This window comes from Capra hircus, chromosome 1 (genome assembly GCF_001704415.2).
Source record: "Capra hircus breed San Clemente chromosome 1, ASM170441v1, whole genome shotgun sequence".
Lineage (NCBI taxonomy): Eukaryota > Metazoa > Chordata > Mammalia > Artiodactyla > Bovidae > Capra > Capra hircus.
The window spans coordinates 40,325,221-40,344,715 of record NC_030808.1 but is presented as its reverse complement, the minus strand read 5'-3'; the positions used below and the strand labels follow the sequence as shown (position 1 = coordinate 40,344,715).

Below are 19,495 nucleotides of genomic sequence, written 5' to 3'. Positions count from 1 at the left end.
CCCTAAGAAAGGAAAATAAAATTAGAGAACATATTTTAGTGTCTTAGAAAGCTTTGAAAAGTTTTACCTCTAGTGTAAAATGAAAGCAATGGATCTCACAGTGAAATAACACCTTCCTCCCAAAAACATTTTTTTAAGAATTGTATATCCAACAAATGCTTCATATAAATTGTTTTGCAATAATTTTACACAGGAAAAAAAACACAGCTGATTTATTTTAAAAAACAGAAAAAATAATTTCCTGTAGAGAAAAAATAAGTTTGCATTACACAAGGGTATAAAATGAGATAATTGTAATGACTTTTAAAATTGAGTACAATATATAGTCTTAGTGATATAAAGCAAGATAGTAATAAAAGATAAGTTCAGAATCAAATGGCATTTTCTTTTAAAAACGATCATTTCTATCTTTCAAATCACATTATAATAACTCAAAAGCACTATTTCTTTTTACAGGTATTACTTCCTAAAAGGCTGAATAGTTAGTTTGTGGCTGATGAATTCAAATAACAAGCCATTCTTGGATCAATTTTCTGACTTCAAAAGTTAATGACTTGTGAAATAATATTCTAATTTAAAATGACTTACTTTCCTTATTAACAAGAAATGGATGTGATCACAGTAGCTGGGAACTTACAAATGTTTCAACTACTGACTCATCGGAAAAGAGGAATGTCACCAGCTTATTCCCACGCCCTGTTGTTGTGATTGATACTTTATGACTATGCTGCTATCACAAGGCTGAAATGTGAAATCAGAGACATGGTGAGTTTTTTAAGCTGCACAAAGGATGAAAAACTATATTGAATCCAAAATGTGTGTTTTTAATTTTGTTATGGACATTTAAATTACAAAAATGTACATTTCAAAGAAGGATTGGAAACATACTTTTCATTCCAAAGTTACATTTCATAAAAAAAATCACTAAAAAAATAAACAAATCTCTTTTATAATATAAATAACAGAAATGCTCTTAAGAATATAATTTCAAGTACAAGCTGACTGATTATTATGAAATTTCACAAAAATACAAAAGTACAATCTATGATGAACATATATTATCACCTAATTTTAAAAAAAACAGGAAAATTGAAGGATTTGGTTTTCATCTTTTTTTGTGTAATTATAAACAAAACAAATCAACTTTCCAGACAAGTAGAGATTCCTTCTATAATCTCCTTAAAAAAATTGAAGGATTTGGTTTTCATCTTTTTTTGTGTAATTATAAACAAAACAAATCAACTTTCCAGACAAGTAGAAATTCCTTCTATAATCTCCTTAATCAGATTCTCTTGTGTTTTACCCCCAAAATCTTCATATGCGTTACTATTCAGTTCAGTTCAGTTGCTCAGTCATGTCTGACTCTTTGCTATCCCATGGACTGCAGCACGCCAGGCTTCCTTGTCCATCACTAACTCCCAGAGCTTGCTCAAAATCATGTTCATCAAACCAGTGATGCCATCCAACCATTTCATCCTCTGTCATCCCCTACTCCTCTTGCCTTCAATCTTTCCTAGCATCAGGGTCCTTTCCAAGGAGTCAGTTCTTTGCATCAGGTGGTCAAAGTACTGGAGCTTCAGCTTCAACATCAGTCCTTCCAATGAATATTCTGGACTGATTTCCTTTAAGATTGAATGGTTTGATCTCTGCAGTCCAAGGGACCCTCAAGAGTCTTCTCCAACATCACAGTTCAAAAGGATCGATCCTTGGTACTCAAACCAACTCTCACATCCATACATGACTATTGGAAAACCATAGCTTTGAACTAGATGGATCTTTGTAGGCAAAGTAATGTCTCTGGTTTTTAATATGCTATATAGGTTGGTCACAGCTTTTCTTCCAAGGAGCAAGTGTCTTTTAATTTCATGGCTAAAGTCACCATCTGCAGTGATTTTGGAGCTCCAAAAAATAAAGTCTCTCAACTGTTTCTATTGTTTCCCCATTTATTTGCCATGAAGTGATGGGACTGGATGTCATGATCTTACTTTTCTAAATGTTTAGTTTTAAGCCAACTTTTTTACTCTCCTCTTTCACTTTCATCAAGAGGCTCTTTAGTTCTTTTTTGCTTTCTGCCATAAGGGTGATGTCATCTTCATATCTGAGGTTATTGATATTTTTTCCGGCAGTCTTGATTCCAGCTTGTGCTTCATCCAGTCTGGCATTTCACATGACGTACTCTGCATACAAGTTAAATAAGCAGGGTGACAATATACAGTTTGATGCACTCCTTTCCCAATTTGGAACCAGTCTGTATAAGTACTGTAAGCATATGTACAAACTTAATAAGCATAATAAACCCTTGTGCTATGTAACAATAGTATATATTGTACTATTTATAATATAGTATAGTATGAAATGTAGTATAAGGCTATATAATCCTGTTTGGAGTGATATTCAATGTTATTTAAATGAATTATTTTATGTGTGTTATGCATTTAATTCAATGTTTCATTTTCTAAATTTATAAATTTATCCATGCCAATGTATGTACTTCTGGTTCATTCACTTTTAATGGATGTTTAATATTCCATTGCATGACTATACCAAAAGTTATTTACTTATTCCTTTATTAATAAAATTGTAGGTCTTTTAAAAAATTGCTGCTATTGAAACCAGTGCTGCACTGAACATCTCTGCCCAAATCTCTTTGAATACATATGAATACCTCTTTAAAGTGTGAATGAAAGCAGAAATGGATTTGTACGAAGTATACATGCATCTTCCTATTATTTTGCTCTCCAAAGTGATTATACCAATTTATTGGTTCCTGAACAATGTATGGAAGCTTCCCTTTCCCTACATCTTTGTCTATATGCTTACTTTTAAGAGTTAAATTTAAAACTGACATAAAGTCCGAACTTAACATACCTTTTACATAAAACAAATTAGCTGAAATACTATGCTAAGTTTGATATTTATAATGAAAAGGTGTTAGGACCCATGAATCCCTCATATAACAATGAATCTTCTTGCATGGAGTAAACAGTTAGCTACAGTAAAATTCAGCTATGGATGGGATCAAGCTTTTCATCTCCCACCCTTATTCATGTTCCCAGAAATAGAAGGAATTATAATTCTCTAACATCTAACAGATGAAATAAATCAGATGACTGCCTTACATTCCAGTTCCAGACATGCTTGCCTTACATTTCAGCCTCATCTCTCATTAGCTACATGATCTTATACAATTTATTCAAACTCTCTGAACTTCAGATTCTCTCTGAGAAGTGGTAATAATAAATGCATCCTTACAGTATTTTTCCAAAGATGTAAAACAGACAATGGTTTGAATACACAAAGCACAATGCTTAGCACAGGTAAAAGTGAAAAAATGTCCACTCATCATAATATATAAAGTTATGCAAACTGTCATGTTAAATCTAATAATAAAGACCCCTTAATGAATAATAACCACTATATATGTCTTCCTTTCCTTTAGATTCCATAACATTTAAACTATTACAGTGATATCAGTTAGTATTTAACAAACACTGGCTTCTAAGGACCCTGAAGTTCACTTTGTATATACTTTGGCCTTATATGGTATGCAAATTACTAAGTACATCTAACTTGCTGGATACAGTCATAATATAGCAGCAGTTATACAAGAGTGGCAGAAAAAAAAAAAAGTAGCAGACAAATATATTGGGACCATATATTTTCCATGTTATATTATGAACTTTTCAGAATTTTCTCTAAGAATTTTCTCTTATTCACATATATAGTCCTAAGATTGGCACATGGTCAGCATTGTATATGCTAGATGAATGAATAGATGAAAAAAATATTAATATTTCTTCCTGTGCTAATTTTTAGGAATACTGAGAGTTTTGAGATGGAAAGTATGCCTTGGAAGAATCCAAGTAACATATTACAAGCTCCAAATCTCAATTTGGCTGAGTTTGCTACCCTAGCAGCTGTAAACACCATATGACGGAAAATAGGGGGAGGTGGAGGGTGAAGGGATTACTGTAATGCTTTGCTGTAAATTTCAAACCAACAGTCATTTTTCTCTTATTTTTAGGCACTGTGGACACTGAAATAGTATATATGGTCCCTGCTTTCATAAAGCTACTATCCTTATGGAGAGAATAGAAGACTGAAAAATTTAATTTTTTTCACCTGGTATCCTGTTGAAGTATATTAGCAGCTTGGGAAAAAAGTAACATACTGCAAAATATAGTAAATGACTGAGACTGTAACTCTAGATACTATTTACAGCCAACAAAGTACAGGAGGGACATATATTGATTCTTAGTATATAAATGTTTAAAAAACTGAAATTAAAGCTGGCCATGAAATGGATTACTGTGTCAATCAGTAGGACTCATAGGTCACATCAAACAAGGAGATCCAAGGAGCAAGGGATGGAAGTCAAAATGAAAACCATATTGGATTAAAGGCACAAAGCTGGTGCCAGACACCTAGGCCAGGTTGGCCATTATCTGATGGTCCCTAGTCTTGCCCATATCAGTGACTAGAACTATCATTTACCTAGTTGCTAAAGACAGAAACTTGAAAGTCAATTATGATGCCTCCTTTTTCCTAGATCCCCCATACCCACCAAACGATCATGAGCAAGTCCTGCCAGCTTTACGTTAAAAATATACCTTGATTCTATTCCCTTCTCTCCATTTCCACTGGCACCACACCAGTCCAAACAACATTGATTCTTGGCTGCACTATTCTGATTCCTTTCCTTTCACGCTTGACCTCATCCAATCCTTTACCCACAGGGCAGCCAGACACTCTTTCAAAAAGGTAAGTCACTTTCAATTACTGTTTGAAAACTTTCAGTGTCTTCCAGAAATAACTTAAAATACAATCCAAACTTCTCACTTGCACGCTCTGGCTCCTAGGAACTCCGAATTTCATCATTACATCACTAAGCTTTGCTCCCTCATTCACTATAGTCCAGCTACAAACGTCCTCTGTCAAGATGTGGAAAACTCTTTTCTCAGCTCAGAGCCATCTGCTCTTTCTTGTTTTTGGAAAACTGTTCACATTCTGGCTTATCCTCATCCTTCTGATGGCAGTTTAAATATCAATTCTTTAAAGAGACTTTCTTTGACTTCTTTATCTGAAATAGGTCTCTGGTGGCTCAGTGGTAAATAACATGCCTACCAATGCAGGAGACATTGGAGACGTGGGTTTGATCTCTAGGTCAGGAAGATACTCTGGAGGAGGAAATGGCAACCCACTCCAGCATCCCAGCCTGGAGAATCCCATGGACAAAGGAGCCTGGTGAGCTATATTATATAGGGTTGCAAAGAGTCAGACATAACTTAGTGACTGGGCACATCTTCAATAGCAACTAGGTTATTTTCCTTATAGTAGTAATCACGAGTAAATAGCTATCACTTATTTACTTATTTTGTATGTTTTCACACCCAAATATAGTGATTTTTATTCCAAGCACCTGGGTTGTGCCTGGAAAATACTAAGCATCTAATACATCACTTCATGGGAAATAGATGGGGAAACAGTGGAAACAGTGTCAGACTTTATTTTTGGGGACTCCAAAATCACTGCAGATGGTGACTACAGCTGTGAAATTAAAAGATGCTTACTCCTTGGAAGGAAAGTTATGACCAACCTAGATAGTATATTCAAAAGCAGAGACATTACTTTGTCAACAAAGGTCCGTCTAGTCAAGGCTATGGTTTTTCCAGTGGTCATGTATGGATGTAAGAGTTGGACTGTGAAGAAAGCTGAGCGCTGAAGAATTGATGCTTTTGAACTGTGGTGTTGGAGAAGACTCTTGAGAGTCCCTTGGACTGCAAGGAGATCCAATCAGTCCATTCTAAAGGAGATCAGTCCTGGGTTTTCTTTGGAAGGAATGATGCTAAAGCTGAAAGTCCAGTACTTTGGCCACCTCATGTGAAGAGTTGACTCATTGGAAAAGACTCTGATGCTGGGAGGAATTGGGGGCAGGAGGAAAAGGGGACAAAGGAGGATGAGATGGCTGGATGGCACCACTGACTCGATGGATGTGAGTTTGAGTGAACTCCGGGAGTTGGTGGACAGGGAGGCCTGGCATGCTGCGATTCATGGGGTCGCAAAGAGTTGGACAAAACTGAGTGACTGAGCTGAAATGAACTGAACTGAATACATCTATGTCTAAAGAATGAATGAATGCTTATGTATATGCTTCTCTAGAGATTTTTAAAGACATTAACAAGCAAATGAAGTTGGAATTTGGAAAACTTTAAAAAATATTTCTTTTATATTTCATTAATTCATTCTGAAAACATACCACCACTGAAATAGGCTGAATTCTTTAATAAATAAAATGGTTGTACATCTAAATCCTATAAATATTATCTTTGACTAATATATAAGGCTTATAAGGTAAAAAAGAAAATATATTAGCTTTGCAATAATTGTTCATGAAAGTAAAAATGCTACCCTTCTTTGCATAGGCATTTATATTTTCAAATTCAATAAATTTACACATGTAGAAGTATTGTTGACTTATTTTGATATATATACATATATGTGTGTATACATATGTAAATGTTTTAAAACTGTCCAAACACTATATTTTAATAGAAGCAAGTATGATATAATCTCTCATTTATTAAAATGTATTTCAGGTTGTGATTAACTGACATTTATCTCAGAAAAATAGGTAGTTTCTGGCATTTGATTCTTTCCAATATTATTAGAAAAAGGCTTAAAATATTCTAGATGAGTTCAGTGTTTACCAACATATGGTAATGTTGTCAAACAGAGAACATGTACATTTTGAGCTTTGAAGTCAGCACATTGAACTTGCAAAGGTATATATGAATTATTTAAGAAGTGTGAAAGTAATGCTCTGTTACATAAAGAAGTACGCTAGGAAAAAAAATCACAGTCATGCTCTAGTTATGCATGGGCATGCTACAACTGCTTTCTGGTTTTGGCCTTGTGCACTTCAAATGTACTAATTATTTTAAAGGACTATATCTAAAGTGGAGATAGATTTTTCACAGGAATATTTTTATTGCTATTCTTGTTCAACACATATGTTTTGGTTAGTAGTTGTATTAACCTATTTGTATTTCTGGTGTTATCTGAAAACCCCCCAAAATGCCTCCTAATAACAAGTATACCATACAAATTATGTTCCCAACAGGAACCAGATGGTACACTCAAACTGAGATAAATTTGGAAGAATTTATCAAAGGGATTGCTTACAAAGTTGTGAGAATAGTGTAGGGGCACTACAAGGATAATGCACAGGTAAAAACAAACAAAAGCCCCAAACAAACAAACAAAAAAGACAAATTGTTACTGTCCTTGCATCTAATGGGATGGATTAGGCAGTTAAGCAGAAAACCAAAGGAAAGTCAGAAAAAGCTGCCTGGAAATGAGCGGTGATCTGCTACCAGGGACACTGCAGGCCAGAAAAATCATCACAGAAAGGGACCGTCCGTTCTTAACATTGCCATGGAAGTAAATACTGGGACCTCAGGTCCTCACTGCTGTCCCATAGAGTGTTTAGAAGGTCAGATCTGAGCATGTGACCTAGTTTTAGCTGATTTGGGAGGTCAACTTCCTCTCTATTCACTAAACTCCAGTACTCTTGCCTGGAAAATCCCATGGACAGAGGAGCCTGGTGGGCTGCAGTCCATGGGGTCGCTACGAGTCGGACACGACTGAGTGACTTCCCTTTTACTTTTCACTTTCATGCATTGGAGAAGGAAACGGCAACCCACTCCAGTGTTCTTGCCTGGAGAATCCCAGGGACGGGGGAGCCTGGCGGGCTGCTGTCTATGGTGCTGCACAGAGACAGACATGACTGAAGCAACTTAGCAGCAGCAGCAGCACACACACACACACACACACACACACATACACACAGAACAGGCAACATATTCATCATTCAAACTTTAACAATAATAATACTATAGGTTAGTGTTTGTAACACGATAGATTGTAAAGCTCTTTCATTTTTATTACTTCATATGTGGCATTATAAAAGCACTCACAGGTTAATAGCCATGGATTCTAGAGAAAGACTTACCAGGTTCAAATCTCAGTCCACACTCATTGATTGTGTTATTTTGGTCAAGTTTCCAATTTACGTACCATTATTCTTCATCTGCAGAAAGAGAATAATATCTTCTCCTGGGGTGTTGTGAGGACTCAATGAATCAATTCCTCTAAAGCACTGAGTGTAGTTCCTAGCATGTGGTAAGTGCTTAGTAAATGTCAGCTCTTATTATTTTCATTTCACAGCAAAGAAGTGAAGTTCAAAGAACTCATGGAATTCAGGGCCATGGTTTTTAAACAATGGTGAGACAGTCTGTGACCCAAGTTTTCTGACATACAATAAAATAATTTGCATATCTTACATAATTGCATGTGTATATATGCGTATTAGTCACTCAGTTGTGTCTGTAGCTCACCAGGCTCCTCTGTCCATGGAATTCTCCAGGCAAGAAAACTGGAGTAGGTAGCCATTTCCCTTCTCCATGGAATCTTCCCAACTCAGGGATAGAGCCTGGGTCTCTTGCATTGCAGGCAGATTCTTTACCATCTGAGCCACCAGGGAAGCCCCACAACATTGCATAATCACAATTTATTACTTTGTTTAGTTTTTCCAAACACACTTTTTATTGTTTGCTTAATATCATGTCTAATTATTGCTTATCCCCACTGTTTTCACAGGGTAGTGAGATGATGGTGTGTTATTAATTTCAGTCTTAGATTACTTTTTAACAGTAAACTTATTCAGAAACAGCATTTCCACACATGTACATAAGAACACAGCACCTTCTCCACTAGTTAGATAACTTATTCAGTCCAATGCTTAATTTTAAAAGAGAGCTCTATCACTTTAAACATCCCATCACTGCAAAGTTTTAAACTGTTGCCTGCTGGATGTATTCAGTGCATTGACAAGAGCACCATGAATGTTGCCTGTTACACAGTAGGTGATGAATAAATATTTGTTGAATTAATTAACCAATTAATAAAAGTGCTATAGCTAACATATTGCTCTTATTATACAAGAGAAATTGCCTAGAATACTGAAAGATCAGGAAGACAGAAATATCTAGATTTAGATGGAAATATAAGAGATCAATACATCACAATGTGGAGATTCTATAGTTGGTGACTCAGATGGTAAAGAATCTGCCTGCAATGCAGGAGACACTGGGTCAGGAAATTCCCTTGGAGAAGGGAATGGCTACCCACTCCCTTATTCTAGACTCGAGAATGCCATGGACAGATGAGCCTGGTGGGCTACAGTTCTATAGTTAGAAAGGCCTTAAATCAAAGTGACCTTTAAATGTAAGCCAAATAATCCCATACTGAATTTTCTCAGGCTGATTTAGAGACAACCAGCTGAGATTTCACTCTCTTTCCATAATTACTGTGAGGGAGACATTTTGATGGTGGGCTTTGAATCCAGATTGTAGCAATTGAGTATTCATTCAATACTCATTGAATGAATGAGTATTACTTCCCACAAAGAGTGAGATTCTTTTCTGCTTTACAAAACAAAGCTATAGAAAAGCAAAACAAAACCTCGTATCTAAGGATGATTAAAACAGATTTTACAGGTGAAAAAAAACAAACAAAAATTACAACCACAACCAAATAAAGTAACACCCAAACAACCTTTTATTTTAATTAAGCCGTGGATTCTTTAAAGGAAAGAATTGATGCTTTTGAACTGTGGTGCTGGAGAAGACTCTTGAGAGTCCCTTGGACTGCAAGGAGATCCAACCAGTCCATTCTGAAAGAGCTCAGCCCTGGGATTTATTTGGAGGGAATGATGCTGAAGCTGAAACTCCAGTACTTTGGCCACCTCATGTGAAGAGCTGACTCACTGAAAAAGACTTTGATGCTGGGAGGGATTGGGGGCAGGAGGAGAGGGGATGACAGAGGATGAGATGGCTGGATGGCATCACTGACTCGATGGATGTGAATCTGAGTGAACTCCGGGAGTTGGTGATGGACAGGGAGGCCTGGCGTGCTGTGATTCATCAAGTCGCAAAGAGTTGGACACGACTGAGCGACTGAACTGAACTGAACTGAATTTGATCTTGATATCCAAGGGACTCTCAAGAATCTTCTCCAGTTTTCTTTTTTTGTGGCATCTTTTTCAGTTCTGGTATTAGGGTGATTGTGGCCTCACAGGATGAGTTTGGAAGTTTACCTTCCTCTGCAAATTTCTGGAAGAGTTTGAGTAGGATAGGTGTTAGTTCTCGAAATTTTTGGTAGAATTCAGCTGTGAAGCCATCTGGTCCTGGGCTTTTGTTTGCTGGAAAATTTCTGATTACAGTTTCAATTTCTGCACTTGTGATGGGTCTGTTAAGATTTTCTATTTCTTCCTAGTTCAGTTTTGGAAAGTTGTACTTTTCTAAGAATTTGTCCATTTCTTCCAAGTTGTCCAGTTTATTGGCATATAGTTGCTGATAGTAGTCTCTTATGATCCTTTGTATTTCTGTGTTATCTGTTGTGATCTCTCCATTTTCATTTCTAATTTTATTGATTTGATTTTTTTCCCTTTGTTTCTTGATGAGTCTGGCTAATGGTTTTTCAATTTTATTTATCCTTTCAAAGAACCAGCTTTGGGCTTTGTTGATTTTTGCTATGGTCTCTTTTGTTTCTTTTGTATTTATTTCTGCCCTAATTTTTAAGATTTCTTTCCTTCTACTATCCCTGGGGTTCTTCATTTCTTCCTTTTCTAGTTGCTTTAGGTGTAGAGTTAGGTTATTTATTTGACTTTTTTCTTGTGTCTTGAGGTAAGCCTGTATTGCTATGAACCTTCCCCTTAGCACTGCTTTTACAGTGTCCAATAGGTTTTGGGTTGTTGTATTTTTATTCATTTCTGTGCATATTTTGATTTCTTTTTTGATTTCTTCTGTGATTTGTTGGTTATTAAGCAGCATGTTGTTCAGCCTCCATATGTTGGAATTTTTAATAGTTTTTCTCCTGTAATTGATATCCAATCTTTCTGCATTGTGGTAGAAAGATGCTGGGAATGATTTCATTTTTTTTGAATTTACCAAGGCTAGATTTATGGCCCAGGATATGATCTATCCTTGAGAAGGTTCTGTGTGTGCTTGAGGAAAAGGTGAAATTCATTGTTTTTGGGTGAAATGTCCTATAGATATCAATTAGGTCTAACTGGTCTATTGTATCATTTAAAGTTTGTGTTTCCTTGTTAATTTTCTGTTTAGTTGATCTATCCATAGGTGTGAGTGGGGTATTAGAGTCTCCCACTATTATTGTGTTATTGTTAATTATCCCTTTCATACTTGTTAGCATTTGCCTTACAAATTGTGGTGCTCCTATGTTGGGGGCATATATATTTATAATTGTTATATCTTCTTGGATTGATCCTTTAATCATTATGTAGTGTTATTCTTTGTCTCTTTTCACAGCCTTTGTTTTAAAGTATATTTTATCTGATATGAGTATTGCTACTCCTGCTTTCTTTTGGTCTCTATTTGCATGGAATATCTTTTCCAGCCCTTCACTTTCAGTCTGTATGTGTCCCTTGTTTCAAGGTGGGTCTCTTGTAGACAACATATATAGGGGTCTTGTTTTTGTATCCATTCAGTCACTTTTTGTCTTTTGATTGGGGCATTCAATCCATTTACAGTTAAGGTAATTATTGATAAGTATGATCCCATTGCCATTTACTTTATTGTTTTGGGTTCGAGTTTATACGCCCTTTTTGTGTTTCCTGTCTAGAGAAGATCCTTTAGCATTTGTTGGAGAGCTGGTTTGGTGGTGCTGAATTCTCTCAGCTTTTGCTAGTCTGTAAAGCTTTTGATTTTTCCTTCATATTTGAATGAGATCCTTCCTGGGTACAGTAATCTGGGCTGTAGATTATTTTCTTTCATGGATGGGGAACACATGTACACCCGTGACAGATTCATGTCAATGTATGGCAAAACCAATACAATATTGTAAAGCAATTAGCCTCTGATTAAAATAAATAAATTTATATTTAAAAAACAAATAAAATAAAATAAAAATTACATTAAAAAAAAGAATCTTCTCCAGTCTGGACTTTAAAGCATATCTCTTTTCTGTTCCTTAACACCTTTAACCATCTCCCTACCTTTTATTATTTTTATATAGTTTTTATAGTTGAATCTTAACCATTTTTTTAATGTTTATGCCTAGATTTAACTCTTCTGGACATCACTAGACTGGATTTGGTTTCCCTCTGTCTGTTCCTACAGAATGTTTTGGTGTCCTGAAGATACCACAGTTTTTAACAACTTCTATCCTTTAATGCCAAGAGAGTGTTTAACTTATGGATATTTGCATTCCCAGAATAAGCTAATTGCTGGAAAATCATAAATATTCAATAAATATTTAATGACATAAAATATGGACATCTTATTTTATAAGTTTTAACATTAAATGTAAGAAATAGTCATTTGTCTTCTAAATCATTATAAAATCACTGTATTTACATTTTTTATTTTCCATGAGTATGTCTTCTGAGTCTGAGCCACCAGGGAAGCCCATTTTAGGTGGTGGTGGTTTAGTAGATAAGTTATGTCCTACTCTTGAGACCCCAAGGACTGTGGCCTGCCAGGCTCCTCTGTCCATGGGATTCTCCAGGAGAGAATACTGGAATAGATTGCCATTTCCTTCTCCAGGGGATCTTCCCAACCCAGGAATCAAAACTGGTCTGGGGCATTGCAGGCAGATTCTTTACTGACCAAGGTATGAGAAAGTATGTCTTGGTACATATCAATGTCGAATAGCTCTAGTATTCAAGATATTGAAAATATTTTGTTTTGTTAACATATAACTTTCTTTTTTTTTCTTTGTATTTAGTGGAACTCTGAAACCTAAAAGTGTTAACTTGTTCTGTTTAAAGCCTACATCAAACTGAGATAAGGTATTTTCTTGGAATAGGAAAGTTGCTCATGACTGTTTAAGATGAACATCCCAAACTCAAGCCTTCCATTTGTACTTCATTAATCTTCTGAAGTGATTTTCCAGAAAGTCAGGCCCACTTACTTTCAAAATTAAACAACAAATGAATGCCAAAATAAATTTATATTATTTAAAAGGTCATTTTAAGGAAGGAATTAGTGCCTTTGATTCTGCTAAAGTCAAATAATTATCAGTTGTTGGTTCTTATTAAGTCTGAACGGAACTAAACTGATAAAGTTTAGACTCCAGAGTTGCACAGAAATAAATTATGTTTTATATGTAACTATTTTGCATTTTATTTAAACATGACCCTAATCATAAATACTGGCATTTTCCTTTGAAATGTGCTAGTTGTAGCATAAATCTAAGAAATTTTATCACATGAAAAATAGCCCTGTGTCATTTTTTCCTGTACCTCAAATGTGGATGCCTTCTGAAATACTTAAAACAGAGTGGGAAAAAACCTATTATTTATGCCACCTGCAAAATGAAGACTAGATTCCAAAAAATTTGTTCAGTAACACATGGTACATCATACTAAAATACAAGCTCCCCAAAGGATAAGGGTGGATATTATATTCCTTCATAATTGTCTTAAAAATTTTTCTCAAAACATTTCTATCAGTTCAAGACTCTTTTTTAAATTGTGGTAAAATGCATATAAATCTGCTATTTTAACCATTTAAATGTGTATGTTTCAATGACATTAAGTACATTCATGCTGCTGTGCCACCATTGCTTTGTTGTTCAGTGGCCCAGTTGTGTCCGACTCTTTGTGACTTCATGGACTGCAGCACACCAGCCCTCCCTGTGCCTCATGATATCCTGAAGTCTGCCCAAGTTCCTGTGCCACATGCCACAATTATCACCACCCAACCCCCAAAGCTTTTTCATCTCCTCAAACTGAAAATATGTGCCCACTAAACAATAACTTCCTCATTTCCCCCTCTTCTAGCCCCTGGCAACTTTCTCTTTGAATTTGAATACTCTAGGTACCTCATATAATACAATCACACACTATTTGTCCTTTTGTGACTCATTTGTTTTATTTAGAGATGTCCTCAAGATTCATCCATGCTGTGACATGTATCATATTTTCTGATGTAAGGCAGACTACTATTCTATTGTATGTATAGACCACATTTTGTTTATCCATTCATTTGCTGGTGAGCACGTCAGTTGTTTCCACTTTTTGGCTTCTGTGAATAATGCTGCCAAGAACATGGGTATACAAATATCTGTCAGTGTTTTCAATTCTTTTGTGTATAAATCTAGAAGTAGAATTGCTGGATCACATGGTAATTCTATTTTTAATTTTTAGAAAGCTGCTATACTGTTTTCTATAGCTAATTCAGGGCTTTTAAAAATAAGTAAAATGTATAAGGATCGAAAAAGGAAAAAAAAAGTCTGTATGCCCACTGTGGACTCTAGACATCATTCTAAAAGAGTTTTGAGGTTAATTTTTAACCTACTCCATTATTTTATAATGAGACACAAACCCTAGTATCTTGATTCCCAGGACAAGGATTGTCCGACAAACTCACATTTCAATCTGATGCTGAAACGTTTGCTATAACTTTAGGAAAAAATATAAGCTTGGATAACCTGCAGAAATAATTTACTTTTGTTTTTGTAGAACTTGACACTTTCCTGATGTATATTTCAGGGGCAATATGGGGTATTTATGGATTCCTATGCTAAATAAGTACATTCATACAAAAAGCAGAATATACAAATATAACCATGGTGACTTCTTCTTGAATCCTATAAATAACTGAAGTACTTCCATTTCAAACGTAGGTTTTGTTCTTCTTCCAGAAGCATCATGGCAATCTTAATGAACTTCCACACTTCCCTCTCCTTCACTTACTGGACCATAAGTACCTTCACAAATTGGATGATCTAATTAAAATTAAGATGAAATTGACACCTAGATTTGGTGGTTTGCATAATGCATTAGACTTTCTTAAAAATTAATTAACATGTGAGTGCTTAACTGTGGATTCAATTAACCCATAGGGTGTTTGTTGCTGTAATTTTCATAAAATAGCATGAAACAAAGTACACCAACATTTTTTCAAATGCCCAGATATAACTCCTTTAAATAAAATTAACACAATATAATAACACTATAAAATTAAAGAAAAAATCAGAAATGGTAAAAGTGAAATCTTGTCATAACATAACAGATAAATCCTGTTCTTAAATTACTATTTGCTCTAAAAATGTGTAAACAAATAATAAATGTAAAATGATAATTAAGTGCTATAACAATTTAGCTTTCTCATTTCCTGAGTTTTAATCATAACATTCAATGTGATGGGTTTTATTTGCCATAAACACTTTTGAGGTGTACTATATCATTATTTTGTCATATATATACAGTTTAAATGAATTCTTTTAAAAATACATGTGGATGTGCTCAAAAATAAACACATTGATGATATTGAACACCAAATTATATACATAAATCTTCATCAAACTCTATGGTAAGTTATTTATAAGCATTAATTTCAATGAAAATGAGACACATCTATTTTTCCAACCTACTTGCTATCTTGCACACTGAAATAGTCTATTATATCACATAATTGTCTCCCACATTGCAGGCAAATGCTTTAACCTCTGAGCCACCAGGGAAGCTCTATTATATCACAGTTCCCATCAAATTATAATTAAATGATTTCATCTGTATTTGTCTCTCTTCTTTACTAAAAATGTACTTTTGATGCAAGTTATGACCATGCCAATCTTATGTGTTGCTTTATCTTCTGCGCCTAGCACAGCCTGGCAAATGTTAAATGTTTAAGAAATATTTTCAGAATGAATAAAAACATATTTTTAGATCAACTGCCTGATTTACTTTAGGTACCCTGCCTTGTCTCTTTCAGACACAGTGTAATGACTTTAAAAAATTTCGTAGTAGGTACTGATACTAAATTGCATGACTCATATTGAATTTGTGCTTCTATTCATGGCAACTGTTCCTGCACCTGGAATTCTGCACAGTGCTGAAGTTTACTCCTTATTGTTAAAAAGAATTGATCACTTGATCATTTTTGGAAAAGACTCAAGCTGTTAGACCAAGATGACTTTGGGGATGCTATTAGAGCCTAGCAGGTGAAAAAGCAAAATCATTTATTTAACACAGTTTCTTACTGATAGTTACAGCAACTCTGGGTGAGCATGTTAATGAGACAGGCTCCCTGGTTTGTGCCAAAAATGATGCACCTATGAAATCTCTGTGTTGCTCGCAGAGAGAAACAATGAGGCTCCTACCAGATGAATAACAATGAAGCAATCATTGCTCCCCATAAACAAAAGACTCAGCATGGTGTATCACAATAACCAAAAAGAGAAAACAACTCAAAAGGGCACATCTTATTGATGGAAGAGAGTTGAGTAATGTCTCCTACAGAGATCTTTCCTTACTGAGCTTCATTGAGCTAAAAAAGCCAATATAAGCATACATCGAAGCATTTTAGTATAGCTAGTGGGACCACTAGCTATGTAGTCAGAGTATGTATACGGTGAGATTCAAATAGCTGAGAAAAGAAGACAAGTGAAAGGCAAAGGAGAAAGGGAAAAATATACCCATTTGAATGCAGAGTTGCAGAGAGAAGAGCAAGGAGGTAAGAAAGCAATTCTTTAGTGAACAATGCAAAGAAATAGAGGAAATCAATAGAATGGGAAAAACTAGAGATCTCTTCAAGAAAATTAGAGATACAAAGGGAACATTTCACGCAAAGATGGGCACAATAAAGGATAGAAATGGTAAGACGCTAACAGAAGCAGAAGATATTAAGACGAGGTGGCAAGAATACACAGAAGAACTGTACAAAAAAGGTCTTAATAACTCGGACAACCATGATGGTGTGATCACTCACCTAAAGCCAGACATCCTGGAATGTGAAGTCAAGTGGGTCTTAGTAAGCATTACTATGAACAAAATTAGAGGAGGTGATGGAATCCAGTTGAACTACTTCAATTCCTAAAAGATAATGCTTTTAAATTGCTACACTCAATATGCCAGTAAATTCGGAAAACTCAGCAGTGGTCACAGAACTGGAAAAGGTCAGTTTTCATTCCAACCTCAAAGAAGGGCAATGCCAAAGAATGCTCAAACTACTTGCACAGTTGTGCTCATTTCACATGCTAGCAAGGTAATGTTCAAAATCCTTCAAGGATAGGCTTCAACAGTATGTGAACTGACAGCTTTCAGATGTACAGCTGGATTTGGAAAAGGCAGAAGAACCAGAGATCAAATTGCTAACATCCCTTGGATCACAGAAAAAGCAAGAGAACTCTAGAAGAAACATCTACTTGGAGGAGCCTGGTGGGCTGCAGTCCATGGGGTCGCTAACAGTCGGACACGACTGAGCGAATCACTTTCAGTTTTCACTTTCATGCATTGGAGAAGGAAACAGCAACTCACTCCAGTGTTCTTGCCTGGAGAATCCCAGGGAGGGAGGAGCCTGGTGGGCTGCTGTCTATGGTGTCACACAGAGTCGGACACGACTGAAGCGACTTAGCAGCAGCAGCAGCAGCTGCTTCATTGACTATGCTAAATCCTTTTTGTGGATCACAACAAACTGTGGAAAATTCTTAAAGAGATGGGAATACCAGGCCACCTTATCTGTCTCCTGAGAAATCTGTATGCAGGCCAAGAAGCAACAGTTAGAAACAGACATAGAAAAATGAATGCACTGGAAAATTGTAAAAGGAGGACATCAAGGCTGCATATTGTCACCCTGCTTATTTAACTTCTATGCAGAATACATGATGCAAAATGCTGGGCTGGATGAATCACAAGCTGGACTCAAGACAGCCAGGAGAAATATCAATAACCTCATATATGCAGATGACACCACCCTAATGGCGAAAAGTAAAGAGAAACTAAAGAGCCTCTTGATGAGGGTGAAAGAGGAGAGTGAAAAGTTGGCTTAACACTCTACAATCAAAAAACTAAGATCATGACATCCAGTCTCATCTTTTCATGGCAAACAGATAGGGAAAAATGGAAACAGTGACAGACTTTGTTTCTTAGGCGCCAAAATAACTGAGGATGGTGACTGCAGCCATGAAATTAAAAGATGCTTGCTCCTTGGAAGAAGAGCTATGACAAACCTAGACAGTGTATTAAAAAAGAGATACACTTTTGCTGACAAAAGACTATATAGTCAAAGCTGTGGTTTTTCCATTAGTTATGTACGGATGGGAAAACTGGATCATAAAGAAGACTGAGCATTGAAGAACTGATGCTTTCGAACTGTGTGGCTGGAGAAGACTCTTGAGAGTCCCTTGGACAACATGGAGATCAAACCAGTCCAATCCTAAAGGAAATCAACCCTGAATATTCATGGGAAGGACTGATGCTAAAGCTGAAGCTCCAATACTTTGACCACCTGATGTGAGGAGCTGACTCACTGGAAAAGACCCTGATGCTGGGAAAGATTGTGGGCTGCAGAAGAAGTGGGCAACAAAGGATGAGACTGTTGGATGGCATCATAGAGTCAGTGGACATGAGTTTGAGCAAACTCCAGGAGACAGTGAAGGACAGGGAAACCTGATGTGTATAGTCCATGGGGTTACAAAGAGTCATATAAAACTGAGTGACTGAACACAAAGACTGACAAATAAATTAAATGTTATTGCTTGCTTATTTACTTTTCTTCTTACACCATACATTATACTATCTGAGATTTTGCCCTATATATCTGTAGATGGTGATTGCAGCCAAGAAATTAAAAGATGCTTACTCCTTGGAAGGAAAGTTATGACCAACCTAGATAGCTTATTCAAAAGCAGAGACATAACTTTGTCAACAAAGGACTGCAAGGAGATCCAACCAGTCCATTCTAAAGGAGATCAGTCCTGGGTGTTCTTTGGAAGGACTGATGCTAAAGCTGAAACTCCAATACTTTGGCCACCTCATGCGAAGAGTGGACTCATTGGAAAAGACTCTGATGATGGGAAGGATTGAGGGCAGGATGAGAAGGGGATGACAGAGGATGAGATGGCTGGATGGAATCACCAACTCGATGGACAAGAGTTTGGGTGAACTCTGGGAGCTGGTGATGGACAGGGCGGCATGGCGTGCTGCAATTAATGGGGTTGCAAAGAGTCGGACATGACTGAGCGACTGAACTGAACTGAACTGATATATATATATATCTTTATATAAATGTTTTCTCAAGTTACACTAACCAGCTACAGTGTAGTTAGAGAGCAGACCCTCAGAGAAATAAATACCTTATTCGTACAACCACAATGGAATGAAATTTGCCAACAATGATGTGAGTTTGGAAAAAGACTGAAAAGGAGCACAGCTCAGCCAACACCTTGACGTCAACCTTGTGAGACAGTAAGCAGAGGACACAGTTGTGTTGTGTGTGGACTTCTGATCCATATAAATTTTGAGAAAATAAATGGGTTTTGTTTTAAGCTGCTACATCTGAGATAATCTGTTATACAACCTAGAAAACTAATAAAAGAACTTCAAAGATTGGAAATATTTACAAATGATGTGACAGACATGGGATTAATCTCCAAAATATGCAAACAGTTCACATAGCTCAATATAAAAACA

The 19,495-nt window shown here is 36.1% G+C and overlaps 1 protein-coding gene across 1 annotated transcript in view; it reads right to left on the bottom strand.

Moving 5' to 3' along the window:
- Positions 1 to 19,495, bottom strand: part of EPHA6 (EPH receptor A6) — a 970,250-nt gene that overhangs the window by 411,671 nt on the left and 539,084 nt on the right. The gene's annotated exons all lie outside the window — the stretch shown is intronic.